Source organism: Triturus cristatus, chromosome 4_2 (assembly GCF_964204655.1).
Source record: "Triturus cristatus chromosome 4_2, aTriCri1.1, whole genome shotgun sequence".
Lineage (NCBI taxonomy): Eukaryota > Metazoa > Chordata > Amphibia > Caudata > Salamandridae > Triturus > Triturus cristatus.
Window position 1 is genome coordinate 153,567,124 of NC_140586.1, and position 19,215 is coordinate 153,586,338.

Sequence of the window (19,215 nt, forward strand, 5' to 3'; positions counted from 1 at the left end):
TTAACAGTGACCAAGTCTCCATAACCCCACACTCTCAGATGCATTGAATTAGTTATATAGTGCCACTCATACCAGTGTAGGGTGTCCGAGCACTTTGCATCACACACACATTACACAGAGACAATCAATCATAAGTGTGTAAATCAGTGTATAGGAAATGTTACATAAGCCAAAGGACTAAAAGTGTAGGAGTCACATGTCATCCATACAGGTAGGCAGTATAGTTCAAGAGTGCTTAGTGTGGAGAGGCACAAACTCAGAGTCGAAAAAGAAACAGCATAGTTGGGAGTTTCCTTTAATAATAAGAATTGATTTCTAGCCAAATTAACCCTTTTTGCAACATTAATCAATGGTCTAATAAGGTATTCTTTGTAGTGTGCATGCAGTTCTAGGATGAAAGTTAATAGCTCACTATTCTATATTAGTACTTTAAGTTATAAATTGCAAGTAACAAAAGGATGTCTCTTTTTAAAGCAGTATCCTGCTGATCTCTTCACATCATACGCACTCTGTAATCTACTTGGTACACGTTCTTTGCAGCAGGCATATTAACCCTCTGCACTAACTTCACCCAAGTCAAAACCACAACTATACAAAATGCTGATCTCTCTCCAGGAAGATAATTAATCACACGAGTTATCTTGACATTTATGTGAGGCCTGGTAATTGCCGGGGAAAGAAACGCTGCAGCAGGTGCTTCAAAAGCACAATAAACTTTCACACACGGCGCCCCTAAGCCTCTGTAACCAGTTTACAAAGGCATGTTAAAATGCAAATGGTCTTTAAAGACCTGTGAAAAAACACGGGGGGGTGCCGGAGATAAGAATCCAGACACTGCCCAGCTGAGCCCCCAGCAGCTCAAGTTTCACTGCAGCAGCCCGGGCTGATACACAGGACGGGGGAAGTGTGGGGGGGGCTGAAGCCCTTGGGCCTGGGCAGAAATGTGACTGGGAAGGCGCGACCCCCTTTGTATCACTCCACGGCCCCCCTGGGGGTCGCGCCCCACAGTTTGAAGACCCCTGCCATACAGTCAGGGCCGGACTGGCCGTAGCGGGCACCGGGCGTTTTCGCGGTGGGCCGGAAGGGTGGGGGACGTTTTTGCTAACAAACGTGCAGCAGCAGTGTTTCTGTGGTTGCCCCCAGCACCCCCCCCACTGCCCTCCTTTTCGTCCGGCATTGGCTGCTTCCGGCGCTAGTCTCATTTACAGGCATTCCCCAAAGTGGCAAATGGAAAAGTCACATTTTTAACTTAAAGGTAGGACCGACAAGGGCAGATCTTTAGCAGGGTTTTGTAAAATAAAAAGAAATCAGAGAGCACAGTGCCCCTCACGATGTGCAGTGTGGAGTGATTGAGAGTCTATGGTGAAATTTAAATTATCAATAAATCCAAGTAAAGCACAGTTAAAAAGGAGAAAATGCCTTCTGCCTGTGATTATAATGAATATTATTGCCTTGACACTGACATGGGAGCTGCCCTGGATCGCCCACTGCAGTCACAGTTGTGGGAGTACCAGGTTACATACCAAGCCTATATAACCCAACAGTAGTGTGCTTTAAATGGTCTGTGGAGCTGCTTATCCCCAATATATTAGACATCTACTTTGAAAGTGTTGACAAGTTCTGGTGTCACCACTCTATGGGCCCCATCACGAGTCTGGTGGTCAGAGGACTGCCAGACTCATGGTGTGGCGGCGCTGGCGGATCCAACCACCGCCGCACCGGTGGTCCGACTATCCCATTAGGAGCTAGGCAGACGGACCGCCCTGGGACCACTGGCTTCGCCAAGAAACCGCCATTCCCTGGTGTTGGAGCAGCGGTCAGAGACAGCAATATGCTTTTCGGGACTGCCGCAGTCCCACCAAGCATATTACGAGTTTCCTCTCCTCCAGGGTGTACTTGGCGGTTCTTCCTCCATGTAAGCCTTGGAAGCGAGGAACCAAAGGGGGCCCTACTTGGCCCCCCTGTGCCTTCACCGCATTGAGGATGCATACAGGGGGGCATAACATGTGCCCTCCTGTCTGCATGCACATAGGTTCCTGCACAGCATGGACTTTCGAGTCCGTGCCGTGCAGGAAACTTGTAGCGCTGCTCCATTGCGGTGCATTTTTCAAAGGCACTGCAGCCTTTGAAAGAGGCACCGCCTCATGACCACCACACCACCCGCCCACCAGACCACTGAAAAGTAGTAATCTGGCGGGTGGGCGGCGGCGACCTTTCGCGGAGCGCTGTCGGGTCAGTTTGCACCGCCGCGCCACCACTCCGCCAAAAGTCGGAATCGAGCTATCATTGCCCTTCTTTAAAAACAAAGGAAGCCTGCAGATAATCCCACTTTTTAAAGGCCCTCTTTCATATAGACATCATAGTCCTCAGTAAAATGATCATGATTATTCAGTTATATACTCTCACTGGTACACATTGACTAATCTGGGTTCTTTTACAGCCTATTCCACTCATTGAGGTCCGTGGGTTATTTCATACCTTGTTGCAAATTCACCCAAAACTGAATGTAGTAAATATCCTGTTAAATTGTGAAAAGACGTTTGATTCAGCTGAATGGGATTTACTTTTCTCAATTATATGCATATTTTGAGGCATAACATAGTCTCCGAGCTAAAAGCGTTCTATGCTACCCTGAAAGTTCATGTACTTTCTGAAGAACTGCTGCCAGACAACATTAGTTTGTAAAGTGTGAGGAGATGGCCATGCTGCTGTCACACATTCTCTTTGCTCTTAAGATTCTGTCACCAGTGACCTTCCTCCGGAGATGGCTATGACAATAATGGGATATTGCTGAGATGACAAAATGCCTTGGTATCGCTTTATGTGGATGCTGTGGTACTGTACATGTGAACAACGGATGCTACTATTGAATTTCCTGTTCCAGATTTAACTGAGTTTGATTGTTTTCTCTATTGGAAAAACAGCTGAAAAGAGCCCAAGATATTTCCTTTGCAGTGTTCTAGACTTGGCGGAATCTACAGATTAAGGGCCGGATTACAACATCGGCAGTCCGTCTGCCAGATCGCGGATGCTGCGGTTCGGAGTACACTGCAAAGCCTGTGGTGTCCCGATCGGCGTATTTAGAGTAGATTGCCGGCGTGGCGGTCTGAAGTCGGCGTTCGCACGGTGGTGCATGACTTGGCTATTGAGAAGGGCTACAGCAGATGCCGCCACCGTGCAGGGCCTCCTGTACGTCCGCGCACTGTTTGCCATGCACCGGCATGGCACACAGTGCGCACACAACAGTGCATGGAGAGTGAAGAACCGGGGTTTAACCAAGCGGCGTCAGGGGCACGCCTAAGATCTTCGAGTTCACCTGTCTTGGTATACAGAGACACGGAATACTTCTGGATGGCATCAGAGACCAAGTTTATTAGCTGCAGCTAGTAACAGTGATCCTAGAAATACATCACGGTGTAAATTCTCAGGAGACTGCTCATTTTACTAAGGCGAGATGTCTCCTTTTATACCCAATATTCACATTATAAATGTACACCCACTGCACAAAATTCTAGCCAATAAGGTACATTTTCAAACAAAGTGTCACATAACAAAAACTCAATTTACAGTATCCCAACCCAAAAGTTAATTATTAGGAATGTCCCAAATTCAATCTCCGCAAGCCGGACAAACCTATAATTGAAAGCATAACCCATGTAATGAAGAAACATAAAAAAAGAAACGGTAACAGATGCTGAACAAGATAAGGCATGTGCAAGGAAACTAAAAGTTAACGATGTCCTGAACATTGATTGGCAATCTCAGACAAAGATCGATCAGGGAAATTGGCTTTGCGGGGTCAGTTTCAGGTGCAGAGGTCAGTTTCTTACAGTTCATTTCAGAGTCAAAAAGAAACCTAGTTAATGTATACATGAACTAAGAAGGCCGGGCCACTTTATTCGCCAGGCTACCTTCACAGGCCTACGTGAGGGCAACACAAAATGGTGGCACAGAACAAAATGGAGTCAGACTCGAGAATTACAGAACCTCAAGAGGGAGGCACAACAAGTGCCCCACACCCTGCCCTCAGGGTGAAATCATCCAGGGGCCCTGTTTGCGGCCCATTCCGCCATGCCTTTCATGGTGGGGTTCCCGCCATGAAAAGGCTGTGGAAAAAGGACCTCGTAATCCTGACGGCGGTGCCTGCCTCGGCACAGCTGCCATTCACAGCCGCCTTAATCTTTGCTGCACCGTCAGGATCCAAGATCCTGGCAGTGTCAACAGTGTTTTGTTGGGCTGGTGGCGGTCCAACTGCCAACCTTGTAATCAGACGGTCGGATCGCCTAGGTTGCGGCGGTCCGACCGCCAGGTATGGCAGTCCTGGGAACACTGTACTCGTAATCAGCCCCTAAAGGGTGTGATATAGAAGTTAAACATTTGGGAGTGATTATGTGCAGGGATATAGATTGTCTTGGAATCGTTACCACAACACATTAGTTACGGAGTACGGTCGGATGAAAGGTGCATAGATGGGACTCGTTCCTCTTGATTATAGCTGGCAGAATACCTGAAGATCGAGAGGAGGATTGCTCTGCCTCTTATACTATATAGGTTCATGGTCATCCCCAATATTTACTTTGCCAAATTAAGGGCACACACACTGTGCCTACTTTGGAATAAAAGAATGGTCCAAGTGAACTGGGACACCTTAATTAAACTTTACAAGCGTGGCATACTTACACTCCCAGATTTACCACTACACATTTGGATGGTGCCCTAAATTGGGTGCTGTGTTAGATTTCCAAACAGGTGATACGCTCTCCAGTGTGTGAATAGAAAAAGCAGATGTGACCTCGTTGGATACTGACCTCATGGGAACCATGTAGCACTGTCCCACTGGATTGGACCCAGCTGAGAGCACACACTGGGCTTGGGTGGCGGTAGCTGAAAGGAATGGTATAGGCGCCTTGTTCTCCAAGTCGTCGGGATCTCTGTTCTTGGTGTTTGCATCTAACAGACAAATCCAGCAATGGTGGTTGAATTATGAATTGAGATCTGGGCATGATGTGTTGCCAAAACAGCAATTATCTTGTATGAAGCATATCTTGAAAAGGTTGGATGAATTATCCATGGGCTCACATGATACTATAGAAGTCAAAGCTCCCATAAAACATTTTGGTTGTCTTTTCCGGGACTGCTATAAACAACCAGCCCCTGAAATTAATTCGACCTGACAAAGGTCAACTCATTGGAATTATAATTGAACTGATGGATAAAAGGTCTAAATAGTCCTGTATGACAAAGTTTGTGAAAATAAGCAGAAATTCAAAAATGTAAATATGGTTATCATTAAAGGGAATGGTTAATGTTAACTATACGCAAAGAGTAAGGCTCAGGATGAACCTTAAAGTGTACATCAGGATTAGGATATAGATAAGGATTAGATTTTGGAATAATTTAGGGTTATGGTTATGGATTGTGTTAGGGTTAAACCGAGGTCTAGAGAGTTATTTATAGGTTAACGACGTATATTGGGGTTGTGCTTAGTGTGAAGCATTGGGTGAGATAAACGATGAGCTTTCTTTTAAGTTTAGGATTGAGGTTTACAGTTAGGGCACATTAGGTTTTGCAATTTAGAACTACATTGAACTGATGCGTAGTGGAGCACCTAACCAGAGTTAGCCACCAGTTTAACGTTACTTGTTGCAAGTATACACGGGTTGTACTATGGCCATCTTTCTTACTGTTTGACCTGGAGTCTCTAGTTGGGGTAAGTAGGTTACACACTAAGAATAAGCCATGCTCACCCACTTGGTAGCTTGGCAAGAGCAGCCAGCCTTATCCCAAAGGCAATGTGTGAAGTATTTGTACAAGCGCACACAGTAACACAGTGAAAACACCAAATAAGCACTCCACAGCAGTTTAGAAAATTAGCCAATATTTATTTATAGTAACGCAAGACCAAAACAATAAAAATCTAACATACAGAAATCACGTTATGGAGTCTTCAATATTAAGCAAAGTTTAGGTTCTTAGGAAACAATAGCTCCGACTGGGGCTATCAGGTCACGCTTGACCAGGACAAATCCACAAGTTCAGTCCGACCAGGGGGATACTGGCCCGATGCAGAGTCAGGCAGACCCCAGCACAGTGGATGGATATGTCAAAAATCAATGATGATGCGAGGTGCAGGGGAGGCGAGGTGTAGGGAAAGCAGGTGATGCTTCAGCTCCTTACTGCTGTGCTGGGTTTTTGGCACCTTGGGGTTTGTGGACGCTGCTTTGACCAAGGGGGTGAGGCATCACTGTAGCAAGTGAGGCATCAGTTCGTGGTGGCAGTGCACGGTCGTTGAGCTGTGTTCTGCTTTGGTTTTTGGATTAGGTAGAACCTGTTCTACAGAGCCCTTCTGACCCAAAACAGAACGTTACCCCCTCCCTAGGGCCTTTTTACACCTAAATAAGCACATATATATGTACCACCTAAGGACAGGGAATTCCTATTATATATATATATCAAGACCTCACAGCCTCGCAATCTCAGCACCCACAGTCTCGCGACCTCAGTCAGGTCCAGAATCTCCTACCCATCCGGTAGCGACACACACGATCTCGCGGCCTCAGTCAGGCCCAGAATCTCCTACCCATCCGGTAGCAACACACACAGTCTCGCGACCTCAGTCAGGTCCAGAATCTCCTACCCATTCGGCAGCAACACACACACAGTCTCGCGACCTCAGTCAGGTCCAGAATCTCCTACCCATTCGGCAGCTACATACAGTCTCGCGACCTCAGTCAGGTCCAGAATCTCCTACCCATTCGGCAGCTACATACAGTCTCGCGACCTCAGTCAGGTCCAGAATCTCCTACCCATTCGGCAGCAACACACACAGTCTCGCGACCTCAGTCAGGTCCAGAATCTCCTACCTACACGGCAGCCTTAGCACGAGCTCATCCTATTATTACTGTGGTACACAACAGGGGAATCGGGATTACCATATATCAGATCACACAAAGACTATTAGTTGAGCACAACCTGTTCTCTAGTTAGAGGGGCTTGTTATCCCCCTCATCCAGTTACCACTTACCTGACCAGGATTAACCTCTGTTCATTTTAAGGCAACTCTGACTAAAGAATAGGCTATCCTCCTATACAAAAGTACACAACACATGCTAACGTACAACAAGCTAAATACTTTATTTAAATGCCACATGCACATTCGCAGAATACATTATATATATAGACAACCTGCAAGGAAAGTGAAAGGTTAAGTTGTATACTCTAAAGAAAAAGGGGTCGACTTCACCTTTATGGTACGTAGCCCGTGCTCAATGGTCATCTAGGTTCCCTTCTCGTCTATGCCTCGGCTTCGCCTGGAAGTCACCCCTCTACAGTTGTGGGTCTGCTCCCTTCTCCCTCTCCGAGTCACTGGAACCTCTTCCCTGTCGGCTACTCTGTCCTCTTTAGATTCGAGTTCGTCATCCGTCTTCCCTGGAATAAGTAATAGCTTTTCTGCTAACGGCCAAATGCCGCCTATGGTCTAGAAGCAAGTGCCAGTGTCTGCCTCAGACTTTCACTAATATAGATGTGCATTCTCTCATGGAAATTTCCAGCTCGAAACCTGCCGCCCACCAAATTCCTGTACCTCCCCGCACCAAGGACACTTTCCCAGCCGGCCGGCCTGATGTAGTGTCTTCGGCATGAAGAAAAATACAATCCTTCGATAAGGGCCGGCCTGAACCGGTTCTCTCCGAGCGAATAACACCTCATAACTAAAACACTGCCTATGACCTAGAAACTTCCCAAGCTGCCAGAGCAGGAGGAAAGATGGAGTCTCTCCCGTTTAAGGCCTACCAGGCCTGAATGCAGCACAGCTCCATTAGATACCCTCACTACAGAACAGATTACCCCTAATGCTAACGGATCTATCCCCTAGGATATGTATGCAAACCCTGATCTATGGGGAAGGACACAGGATCATGTCGAAGTGAATAATATCTCTCCCGTTTAAGGCCTACCAGGCCTGAATTCAACACAGCTCTATGAAATACCCTCACTATAGGGCAAGTTATCCTCAAGGCTACCGAATCTATCCCCTAGGCTATGTGTGTAGGCCCTGAGCTATGGGTAGGAGCACGGGATTGTGTCAAAAGTGTCTAATAGACAGGCCCTATTCACTACTCCAGTCCTTAGACTTGGATGGAAAGAGACTGAAGTCATATGGATCGCTCTATAACACCGGAAGGCCGGGAAAATCGAGCAGTACATTCCACCCTTGACTTCAGTCTATTATACATACTAAATGGAATTAACATCTGTGGAAGAATAATATGAAACAAAACTAACCGATCTATGTCTAGTACCAGATGTGCAGAATTGAAGCAGTGAAGGGATACACTGAATAAAACAACAGATAGAAATTAAAACAGCAAGAGCAATCAAAATGCCACCTAATGTGTGGCGTAGCATATGCATGTCCGGCAACCAATTAAAGAGCCAGTCAAACCAGCCCTGATCAATGTGTTTCCTAACTTCATTAGTTAAATCATGCAATTTATCTATATGTGCACGAATGGATTGTGTATGATCAGATAAGTTAAAACAACAGAGACCTTCAAAGTCAGAGCAGCCATGTCCATGTTTAAGCAGAAGATAATCAATGGCTGCTCTATTTTGCAAGATGGCTCTACGTTCACCCTGGGCGTCTAATAGCAAGTCAGATAAAACTGTAGAAGTATGATTAATAGATTTGACCATCCAGCAAGCCATTTTCCCAATGGATTTGGCATTGTAAACCGCCAAGGCAGGGACACCAATAATTGAAACAGCTAGACTAAGATATTCAGACTTGGAATATAAATGCAAAGATGAGTCACAATCCTCCTGTAACAGTATTGTATCTCGAAGCACACGAGAGTTGGCATTTGGATGTGAAGAAAACATCAACAAACTTAACCTAGTAATGGCACACGGGCCGCCGGAAATGTTTGCGGGGACATAGGGCCAGGAAGTATTACCACATGAGAAAAGCCATCCGGCAGGTAGTAACATCGCACGATAGTGACTGGGGGTAACTACTAAACTATTGCAAGTCATATTGTTCTGGACGGAGATACATTTCGTCGGTGTCCTCTGGAAACACAAAGTTCGTTCATGAGATGTGAGAGAGGTGGCGCCTCTTAACTTGAGACGTAGACATTCAGAAATTGCATTAGGATTACATGTGAGGAAAAAACATAGGTCGCCTTGTGTAATATTATACGTAGTTATTTGGGATTGGATGGGAAGTTGCTCATTCGGCAGTTCAGTACACAAAGGACAATATGCATGGGTAGCAAAATCACCCAGAATAATATTCGGACGAGCCTTTGAAATGTTGAAGATGCTTATTAAAGTATCCAGCGAGGCGGGGACAGCAACTAGGCAGGTCGCCAGGATATCGTGCACAGATCTCATCGGTGTCAAACAGAAGTGAGGGGCATCAGTCACTCTTTTCGCCAGGAGCGTCCAAAAGTTCGATGACGAATCCCACGCATTGAAGGAATGCAACACTCTAGTTCCCAATTCATCCCGGGTTGATGGGATCCCTTCTCTCTCTCCGAAGTAGTCCGAACGGTGTCCAGTACCGACACATCCTGCAGCAACAATCCAAAGAATGATCTGAAAAAGAACCAAATACAGGCATTAATCATTCTCGTAAATAACATTTATCAGCTGGGACAGCTTCCCAGCTATCTTTCCCTGGCCTCATAACCAAAATGGTATTATCCTGACCGGTGGCAATAACCTCTGCTTGTTCAGGGGGATTCTTAGGCGATTGCACCCAAACCTTGGCCCCAGGGTTATCCGTAGAGCCAAAGCCTTTCTGGCCTCGTACAGTTAGCAAAATTGGGGCAGTGCCTTTCATTATTTCACCACTGAAAACAGGCATAACGAGTAATTGAGCCACCCGGTCGGTGCGGTGTATCAGCAAGTCATTCTCACTGCTATTTAGCAGAAGTACCTTAATCTCTCCCTGATAGTCGCTGTCAATGACCCCTCCAAGTACCTGGATGCCTTTTACAGCCAGCCCCGATCTAGGGGCGATCAATCCAAAATTCCCCGGTGGTATATGAATACCAACACCGGTAGCAATGATGACCCGATTTTTACTTTCCAGAACGGTGTCATCCATAGCATGCAAATCTAAGCCTGCCGACCCTGGGGTCGCTCTGCATGGAGCCAGAGCTCCGGAAGTAATCTCCCAATACATCACAGTTTCATTGATTACATTAGGCATAGTCTCAACCTTTGGGGGAAACAAACGCATAAGTGGAGATTCAGCATTTAAAAAAGGACGATTATTCAGAATCAATAGTGCTTGGGGTAAAAAGTCTCGCCAATTTTTATACTTGTCATCTGTTAATTTACGCAGTTGATCCTTTAGCAGGCCATTCAATCTCTCCACCAGGCCTGAGGCCTGCGGGTAGTAAGGTATATGAAATATCCATTCAATATTATTTTCCACACAGAATTCCTGTACCAATCTTCCACGGAAATGGGATGCGTTATCAGATTGAATTTGGAATGGCACACCATAATACATCATAATCAATTCTAATGTCTTTATGGTATTCAACTGGGTGGCTTGCTTACATGGAAAAGCTACCAGCAAACCACTATATGTATCGACAATTGTACAAACATATTGACAATTTCTACTCATGGGAAGAGGTCCAATGTAATCAATCTGCCAAATTTGAGCGGGCAGTTTCCCACGATGTAAATGACCTCTAACAATTTGAGGTACTTTACGCTGTCTGATATGCTGACAGACGGGACAATGTAGAATAACATTTTTGATTAGATCCAGGGGAATATAAATTCCTCTATCAGCAGCCCACCTGCTAGTGGCCTTCTCTCCAAAGTGTCCTGCCTTCTGGTGTGCCCATTTCGCCAATTCCGCAATATCAGGATCTTGTCTGTCCACCACTGCCTCAGCAATTTTAGATTTCTCATCTGCAATATTATGAAAAAATTTGTCAAGAGAGTCTATTGGGGTGTGAGCATCCACATGGAAGATGGTAACAGTACTCTGTGGGAGCATTTCCCAAATCTCTTGCCATAACTCTTTTCCCCATAACTCTTTGGAGTGTAACCTCCAATTATGGGAATGCCAGGTCGGCAACCAAACAGCCAGTCCATTGGCAGTGGACCAGGAATCGGTGAAAATGTGGCATACGCCAGGTAACTCCTGTTTCAAAACTTGGTAAACGGCATAGAGCTCGGCAAACTGACTACTCTTCCCTTCACCAGTTGTGCTCAACAATTTTTGTGTGATCGGATTATAAGACACCGCCTTCCAGTGCCGTGTCGTTCCAATAAACTTTGCTGACCCATCTGTGAACCACACATGGTTCCTGTCCTCGACGGATAAATCATCAAAAGGTCTACCCCACTTGACAGGAGACTCCTGTTCTAAAGGTACGGAACACTCACTCTCAGTCTCAGTCGATGGTGCTTGTGCCACTTGCTCATGTAAAGACGCAACTCCTTTCGGACCCACACGTGCCCTGTCTTGTATGTACCATTTCCATTTAATCACACTCGCCTCCTGAGCATGCCCAATTCGATGAGTTTTTGGTGAACTCAAAACCCACTGCATAATAGGAATTTCAGGACGCAAGAATATGTCATGTCCCAAAGTCAATTGCTCGGTATCCACTAAAGCCCAATAACAAGCAAGTAGCTGCTTCTCAAAGGGTGTATAACGCTCACCAGCATCAGGTAGCTTTTTGGTCCAAAACCCTAATGGTACTTTACACCTGCCTTGTTTCTGCCACAGACTCCAGTTTGCATAAGGGCCTTGCACAGACACATTCAAATCCACATCACCATCACGTACAGGCCAGAGATCCATAGCATGTTGAATTGCCTCTTTCGCCAGACTAAATGCATCTTGCTGTTGCTTACCCCATTCAAATGCATTCTTTTTACGTGTAACTCGGTACAAAGGGGCCAATATTTGACTCAAATGAGGAATATGCTGGCGCCAAAAACCGAATAAACCAATGAATCTTTGGGCTTCCTTCCTATTCCTCGGAACCGAAAAATCAAGAACTTTCTGTTTAACTTGAGGGATCACCTCGCGGTGTCCCTCATGCCAATTAATACCTAAAAATTTTACAGCTTGAGACGGACCTTGTAATTTGTCCGGGTTGATCTCCCAACCTTTCCCACGCAGACACTCAATGACTCTATCTAATTGTGTCTGAACATCCTCTTGTGTTTCGCCTTGGATCAAAACATCATCAATATAATGACATATCTGGATTTTGGGATGAACTGGTACCTCAATCAAGTGTTCTGCCACCAGCCGGTGACAAATCGTAGGACTATGCACATAGCCCTGAGGAAGACTTCTGAACGTCATCTGACGCCCATTCCACGTAAAACTGAACTGTTCCTGACACTCAGGGGCAATTGGAATAGAAAAGAAAGCATTAGCAATATCGATGGACGCATACCATGTACCTGGATGTGTTTGGATTCTTTCAATCAGGGTGATAACATCCGGTACTGCAGCAGTCAAAGAGGGCGTGTGTTTGTTCAATTCTCGATAATCAACAGTCATGCGCCAAGAATTATCACTTTTACGCACCGGCCAAACAGGATTATTCCAAGCAGAAGTAACTGGAGTTATAACGCCTGCATCAACCAACTCCTGAATGGTGGTACTAATCTCTTCATGACCACCCGGAATACGATACTGCTTCTGACAAACCACTTTGGTCGCCTGTGGAACTTGTATGGGGGGCATCCTTAAACGACCAACCCGTATAGGTCTGGACGAGATATAATGCGTCGTTCCAAATTGGTAACACCCATCATCAAGATGCAATGTCATTCCCTTCAAAATATCAATTCCAATTATGAATTCTAGAAGTGGCACCACTAATACAGAATATTCCTTTCTAGGGATTCTACCTATTCTCATTTCAAGCAAAGTTTGAACTGCAGGGGTTTCCTTTCCTCCTAATCCGGTAATAGTGAAAGGCTGCCCTGTAAATTTCTTTGATTTTCCATGAATAAGAGTGGCCTCCGCTCCTGTATCAACTAATGCTCGGGCCCTTTGGATATTACGATGTCTCCAAAAAATATCAATATCTACATAGGGTCTATTATCTCTGTGAGCCCATCTGTGTACCGGAGCTTGACCTATTTCCTAGTCATTCTTACTGCATTCTGTGTACCAGGACAAATCAGGATAAAGACTCTCACGTTTCTTAGGTATCGGTACCTCCTGTTCATATCCATCTCTATTACGAAATGGATTCCTGTCCTCGACATTGCACTGCGAGTTTCGATCGGCCAAACTGTATCGATCCTCCCTCCTTCTCAATTCAGGGGATTGATCCCTATCATCTCTACGTCTGCTGTAAGCATGATCATTTCTCCCCCTTTCCTTTTCCCCCTCTCTCTCCCTGTCCCGCTCTCGACGAGGGGACAGATCACGTACAGGACGCCGATCATCACGACGATCAAAGCGCCCACGGCGATCATCATCACCGCTACCATCAGAACAACCACGATCACACTCAGTCGTCCGAACACGCCGGGCACCCTCCTTCCGGTCCAAGCCCCGTTTGCGAAACATTTCCCACAAACGAGCAGTAGTCTCACCATCAATATCCTCCCGACGCACACCATCAGCCAAAAGACCAGTAAAGATATCACGTCTAGTAAATTTATATTCACCAGGAGTACGAGTGTCAGACCGGGACTGACGTTCAGGTTTAAACCACTCACCCAACTCACCAAGTTGGCGTACCGACTCCAACACCGTAGATAGTACATTACCAGTCTGGTTAATCAACAAAGTCATCATGACCTGCTTGTAGGCAACAGGAGAAGAGCGAATGATACGATTCCGCACCGAAGAAGTCAACAACCCATCAAGCAACCTGTCAGCAGTGCCCAGAAAAATAGCCGTTTTCATCACTTCCTCCTTAAGACGTTGCGCAGCATCACGCAAGGTATACCACGGCTTGTCATTGACAGGCCAGTCAGATTCAGTAGGATACTTCAAATTGCAACCTTCAGTCGCCAATTGGAGCAAAGAAATTTGACCACCACCATTATAGTTACGAAAATGATCTTGCACAGTAGAATCCAAACTCAAAGAACAAAACTTCAAACAATCGCCAGTATCCAACATAATACCAGCAGCGCCTAGTTCATAAAGGCGCACCATCCACGTGAGCAAAGCCTCACCAGTCCGCTGCCGAAAGCGTTGCAAAATATCACTAATTTCTTGCTGGGTAAAATCTTCCAAACAGTCCAAAGAAACACCCTGCGGAGCATTGGGAGACTGCTGCAACTTCCGACGAAAAACCGGGTGCGCAGAAACAACGGGACGAGCATCACAAGGAGCCCGAGCAGTACGAGTAGAGGGACAGTCAGTGTGAAAAGTATCAATCCCGCCCGAAGAACGAGCGCAATCGCGGGGTGCACCATCAGAGGTGCGAGAAGTAGACTTACTGTCAGGACGGGAACGAGAAAGCTCATGCATAGCACATTCCTCATCCGAGGAACAAGACGTAGTCGAGTCCCAGATATTACCATCCCATTCATCAGGATTCCAATCCAGTCCAGCTTTCGCCACGACCAGACGCACTTTACGCGACGAAACACGACCACGCCTGTTCTTGTACTTATAACGAGCAATCCGCACAGCCGCCCTTTCGGCAACCGTTTGGTAAGTGTCAAGTTTATCGGAAAGCAACTTATTTTGACACCGCAATAAAGTGTTAGAATTCTGAATCTCAACAAGGTGTGATTCCGCATCCTTAAAAGAGACCTGCAATTTCAGCAACCTCTCATGCAGAATCCGATACGCAGACAGAATAACCCAACCTCTGCGCCCCAAAGCGGGAACCTCCTCACCCTTCAAGACAGGTGCCGTCTGCAAACAAGCAATCACGTCAGCCGGTTCCGCCGACTCCAAAGAAGAATTCCAATTTTCACTCAGACCAGTAGAATCAGCCCACTCTCGGGCCAAGGCACCATAAGGCGTTGAATCCCATCCGGGAATATCAACGGACAATTTAAGAGTAGATTTCGATTTCCTAGAAAACATCGCGAAAAAGAAAGAAAAAGAAACGCAGAGAAAAGAAAGGAAGAGAGAAAGAAAGAGAAAGAAAAAGTATACACGCAAATATATAAAAAAGAAAATCACGCACACGCCGAAAGCAAACACAAGACAACCACAACGCACACAGGTTACGTAAACAGTTCGTGACGCCAAATGTTCTGCTTTGGTTTTTGGATTAGGTAGAACCTGTTCTACAGAGCCCTTCTGACCCAAAACAGAACGTTACCCCCTCCCTAGGGCCTTTTTACACCTAAATAAGCACATATATATGTACCACCTAAGGACAGGGAATTCCTATTATATATATATATCAAGACCTCACAGCCTCGCAATCTCAGCACCCACAGTCTCGCGACCTCAGTCAGGTCCAGAATCTCCTACCCATCCGGTAGCGACACACACGATCTCGCGGCCTCAGTCAGGCCCAGAATCTCCTACCCATCCGGTAGCAACACACACAGTCTCGCGACCTCAGTCAGGTCCAGAATCTCCTACCCATTCGGCAGCAACACACACACAGTCTCGCGACCGCAGTCAGGTCCAGAATCTCCTACCCATTCGGCAGCTACATACAGTCTCGCGACCTCAGTCAGGTCCAGAATCTCCTACCCATTCGGCAGCTACATACAGTCTCGCGACCTCAGTCAGGTCCAGAATCTCCTACCCATTCGGCAGCAACACACACAGTCTCGCGACCTCAGTCAGGTCCAGAATCTCCTACCTACACGGCAGCCTTAGCACGAGCTCATCCTATTATTACTGTGGTACACAACAGGGGAATCGGGATTACCATATATCAGATCACACAAAGACTATTAGTTGAGCACAACCTGTTCTCTAGTTCGAGGGGCTTGTTATCCCCCTCATCCAGTTACCACTTACCTGACCAGGATTAACCTCTGTTCATTTTAAGGCAACTCTGACTAAAGAATAGGCTATCCTCCTATACAAAAGTACACAACACATGCTAACGTACAACAAGCTAAATACTTTATTTAAATGCCACATGCACATTCGCAGAATACATTATATATATAGACAACCTGCAAGGAAAGTGAAAGGTTAAGTTGTATACTCTAAAGAAAAAGGGGTCGACTTCACCTTTATGGTACGTAGCCCGTGCTCAATGGTCATCTAGGTTCCCTTCTCGTCTATGCCTCGGCTTCGCCTGGAAGTCACCCCTCTACAGTTGTGGGTCTGCTCCCTTCTCCCTCTCCGAGTCACTGGAACCTCTTCCCTGTCGGCTACTCTGTCCTCTTTAGATTCGAGTTCGTCATCCGTCTTCCCTGGAATAAGTAATAGCTTTTCTGCTAACGGCCAAATGCCGCCTATGGTCTAGAAGCAAGTGCCAGTGTCTGCCTCAGACTTTCACTAATATAGATGTGCATTCTCTCATGGAAATTTCCAGCTCGAAACCTGCCGCCCACCAAATTCCTGTACCTCCCCGCACCAAGGACACTTTCCCAGCCGGCCGGCCTGATGTAGTGTCTTCGGCATGAAGAAAAATACAATCCTTCGATAAGGGCCGGCCTGAACCGGTTCTCTCCGAGCGAATAACACCTCATAACTAAAACACTGCCTATGACCTAGAAACTTCCCAAGCTGCCAGAGCAGGAGGAAAGATGGAGTCTCTCCCGTTTAAGGCCTACCAGGCCTGAATGCAGCACAGCTCCATTAGATACCCTCACTACAGAACAGATTACCCCTAATGCTAACAGATCTATCCCCTAGGATATGTATGCAAACCCTGATCTATGGGGAAGGACACAGGATCATGTCGAAGTGAATAATATCTCTCCCGTTTAAGGCCTACCAGGCCTGAATTCAACACAGCTCTATGAAATACCCTCACTATAGGGCAAGTTATCCTCAAGGCTACCGAATCTATCCCCTAGGCTATGTGTGTAGGCCCTGAGCTATGGGTAGGAGCACGGGATTGTGTCAAAAGTGTCTAATAGACAGGCCCTATTCACTACTCCAGTCCTTAGACTTGGATGGAAAGAGACTGAAGTCATATGGATCGCTCTATAACACCGGAAGGCCGGGAAAATCGAGCAGTACAAGCTGCTAACGCCCTGAGACGCAGGGGAGGTGATGCGATGGTTGCAGGTGCAATACCTCGGATTGTTACTACTATACGGTATTGATGATGAAGTCGGCGGACAAGCCGCGAGGCCTCGGTTTAGCGGCATCGAGGTTGAACCACTGGGCAACAACTGCGGCGTCGGAGTTGGAGCAGTGTGCCACGGATGTCAGTGGCGCGGTGCTCGTGACTCCCGCAGTGGCGGTTCTTCGGAGGCACTGCAGCATAGTAGGAGCCTGTGTTGCAAGTTGAGGTTGTTGTGTCGAATGGGGACCACAGCTTTGGTGCAGGCAACGGCACAGTGACAGAATTGCAGACAGGCACTGGTTCCAAAGTTTCTCATGTGAGTTTCTTCTTGTAGCATGGAAACTCGCTTTCAAGGGCCATGGAACTGGAATTGGTACTACATGGCAAGTAGGGCTCTCTGCAGATTAGTGCAGGTATACAGGTGAAGTATTTGATGGCCCTGAGACTTTCAACAGGAGGCAATTTCAACTCAAGCCCTTGGATAAACTTTAGAAAGCAGGATGTGGAGGGCAAAGCCCAGTCCTCTCCCCCAGCGCTGAAGAAGCAGGTTAACACGGCAAAGCAAACAGCGAAGTGTCAGTCCCTCCTAGCAACCCAACAGCTCTTCTTCCTGGCAGAATTTCCAAAGTCTGGAAGTGTCCCGAGTATATGGTGTGAGAGGTCCAGTACTTATACCCATTCTAACCTTCGAAGTAGGGAGACTTCAAAGAAAGGTGTTTGTGGTACAAAAGAACCTGCCCTTCTTGGCCCTGGCTCCAGACACACTACAGGGGTTGGCGACTTCTTTGTGGGGGGACAGGCACAGCCCTAGTCAGGTGCGATTGTCAGCTCCTCCCACTACTCTAGCTCAGAAAGACTCATCAGCCTAGTGATGGGCCATCAGGATATGCAAAGCACACCTCAGCTCCCTTTGTGGGTGACTGTCTTGAGTGAACTCACATATCCCAACTGTCATCCATCCCAGACCTGTATTCTAGGGATAGACAGAGGAACACAATGGTTAAGTAAGAAAATGCAGACTTTTTAAAAGTGGCATTTTCAGAACTGCGATTAAAAAAACGCCTTCACTAAAAGATGTGTTTTTAAATTTTGAGTCAAGAGACCCCAAACTCCAACTTTCTATCTACTCCCAATTGGAAGATACACTGGTACGATGTTACCAGGCAGCTCCAATGCTAACCTATGGGACAGATAGACCTTGCTGTAGTGAACACCAAAGTTAGCAGTTATTCACTACCAGGACATGTAAAACTCATAAGTACATGTCCTACCTCTTAAATACAGTGCACCCTGCCCATGGGTCTGCCTAGGGACTACCTTAGGGGTGCATTACATTTAATAAAGGGGAAGGTTGGGGCCTGGCAAGTAGATGATCTTTATACGCTCTAGTAGTTGAAAGAGAGGTGCAGAAGTGGTCACATGACAAATAGCGAATGTGAGGGCAAAGCTAAAATGGCGCCCTCATGTTACGTGAGTTATCGTCGGAGGGCAAAGAGTGGTGAAATGAGGAGACATCATTCCTTGATGAAGTAAGTGCACACAGTGTGTTCGCGACTAACGGTAACATCATTTTAGTGGTATGAGAGTTTGGATGCTGGTGGCCAGAATACGAGCTACGGTAGTCCTATTTTAATAAGCACCTCGTGGGGAGAACTCCATGACTGCACACAAGTACTGCTATAATAACCATGGTACGTGTGTGGGGAGTAGAGAAAAAATTATTTGAAACAGTTTGAAGATAGTTGATTAAGGGGAGTGAAAGAGGCTGGATTTAAACAGTAGTTGAGCTCACAATGATAATGGCGGCAAATGAGGTTCAGACTAGAAGTTACAATTGTGAGAACTAGATGTCTGTTTACTTGGTGTACTTTGTCTCGTTTAAATTTCCACATATTTGTTTAGTGTGTGACTACAGGGTGACATCCCAACTCTTACCCTGGTTTCAGTATAATAGCAATGAAACATGTGTAAGATATTATGGTATTTATGGATATTTTACAAGGTGAATATGGTATCAAATTCATGCACTGTGTTT